This window comes from Pteropus vampyrus, unplaced genomic scaffold (genome assembly GCF_000151845.1).
Source record: "Pteropus vampyrus isolate Shadow unplaced genomic scaffold, Pvam_2.0 Scaffold15916, whole genome shotgun sequence".
Lineage (NCBI taxonomy): Eukaryota > Metazoa > Chordata > Mammalia > Chiroptera > Pteropodidae > Pteropus > Pteropus vampyrus.
Window position 1 is genome coordinate 1 of NW_011904697.1, and position 2,298 is coordinate 2,298.

The window sequence follows — 2,298 nt, forward strand, 5'->3', positions numbered from 1 at the left end:
TCATTCATCTTATAACCGAAAGTTTTTACTCTTTGACCAACATCCCTTTAATTTTACTCACCCACCAGCCCCTGCTAACCATCATTCTATTCCATTTCTATGAGTTCAGTTTTTTAGATTCCACATGTAAGTGATATCATATGGTATTTGTCTTTATCTGACTTATTTCACTTAATATAATGCCCTCAAGTTCCGTCCATGTTGTTGCAAATGACAGGATTTTCTTATTTCTCATGGCTGAATAATATTCCTGTGTGTGTACATATGTACACATACATACTACAGAAATGGCATCTTTAAAAATTTTTGTCAATCTGATACAAAGAATATCATTGCTCTCAGTCTCCTGAGAGGCTACCATATATGTAACTGTACTACAGGCTGTGTGAGGTTAGTGTGACACTTTGAATAGGTTTTATTCTACAATTAGACCTGTCTAGATAAGTGTAGATAGTAAGAGAAGATAGGTGTTTTTAATATATATTTCAATATAACAATTTCTAATTATGTTGTAGGCTTTACTCATCAGTCTTAAGTATGGTTGTTTTATGTGGCAGTTGGGAGATGCTGATACATGTTTTCAGATCCATAGTATGGAAAATAAAATGAGCTTTATAGTACACACAAAACAGGTAAGTACTTATCCGTTATTCTGGACTTCTAATAATGAACTACTATATTAGTAAAATTGTTTTTAATGACAATATATTTTACTTCAAGAAAACTGCTAATATGACATGAAATTAAAATATTTAAGACCAAGGAGAAATGGCAGGCCTTTGTAAGCAAACAAAGCCAGAAAGTTATCTGAATAATTTATTTCAGTCTTACAACAATGAAACTCTTTTTTTTTTACATTAAAAAAAATTCTGGTCAGTATTCCCTATCTCTTTTATCAATTTATAAGGTAGTCCTTCCCTCTTGACTAGTATCCTATCTGAGCCACTAGTTATATGCAGTAGGTCACTTCTTAAATCTCTTCAAAAGCTTGAGTAAATACTCTATTCTTGACAAGCTGCCTCCTGATAAGAAAGTTCCTTTGCAAATAGCTAGGGAACTGCCCACTGCCATGTATGTCATTTACTCATCTAACAGGTTTCACATTTATTATCAACATGTTTTACTTTGTAGGCTGGCCTTGTGGTAAAACTGTTAATGAAGCTAAATGGACAGTTAATGCCTACTGAAAGAAATTCGTGAGAAGAAAGCAGCTGATACTTACGTCACCATATTTTGATACAGATTTTTTCCATGAAAGATTTCTTAAACTATTACTTTTAACAAGGCACTTAGTCTCTTGTAATATATATGTATACTGTTACATTGTACAGAATCTGTACTTAATGTTTGGTGTGTAATATACCAATTAGTTTTATATAATATCCTCATAAGCTATTCTAATTTTTCAGAGAAACACAGAAAAAAGTATAGATTGATAGTCTGTATAATATTAGAAAAAAATGTAAGCTTTATAAAAAATTTATTTTTGGTAAATGGTAAAGAATTTAGAGTGGAATGTCATGAAATTAAAATACAGATAGCTTTGCTACAACTGTCATTTCAAAATATACGTGAAAGTCAACATGATTTGAATAAAGAAATAGATTTTCTACTTAAGCCATAAAAGTGTTATTTAAAACATTTTTCTGTAATCTGTGAACATTTCTCAGTATGTTTTTTGGAGTTTAAAATGGATCTAGTATAAACTAGTATTCTTCAAAGTGTAGTTCTTGAATGCCCTGCATCATAATTACCTGGGGGCCTCTTAAAAATGAGGATTTCAGAGACTCACTCTAGACAAGTTCATTCACTCTCTGGAAGTAGTGGGGCCTGGGAATCTTAGGTTTTGGTTTGTTTTCTGTTGAAGCAATTCCAGACCCAATAATGAATTTGGATTATTAAAGTTAAGTAAGTTACACAAAACTACTTGGTACACAAGCACATATGTACATAGATAACACCGATTAAATGACAATCTCTAGATATTCATAGTTGCAGTTATTAAGTTCATGTTGTATTTTTATGAGTTGGCTTAATGATTTATTTATGTTGTCTTTACATTGTAGGAAGTAGATCACCAAATATCTGGTTGTTTCATTTAGGGGAGTTCTGATATCATAGATGAGGAGCTAACTTATTAATCTGCTATGTAACAAGCTCAGAAACTAATCTTTCCAAGCTAAATAGACTGATGTGTTCTAAGTAAGTTCAGATATACAGTCTTATTTAAAGTTCTACAGATTGCAGATAATTTAATATAGCATCATCTACACTTCACATTAACTTCTGCTTATTTTT

The 2,298-nt window shown here is 31.4% G+C and overlaps 1 long non-coding RNA gene across 1 annotated transcript; it reads left to right on the plus strand.

Moving 5' to 3' along the window:
- Window positions 1-227: 227 nt before the first annotated feature.
- Window positions 228-1,617, plus strand: LOC111735127. The gene is made up of 2 exons (XR_002778690.1): window positions 228-632; window positions 1,132-1,617. It is a non-coding gene; the product is annotated as an uncharacterized LOC111735127 (long non-coding RNA).
- The last annotated feature ends 681 nt before the right edge of the window (window positions 1,618-2,298 follow it).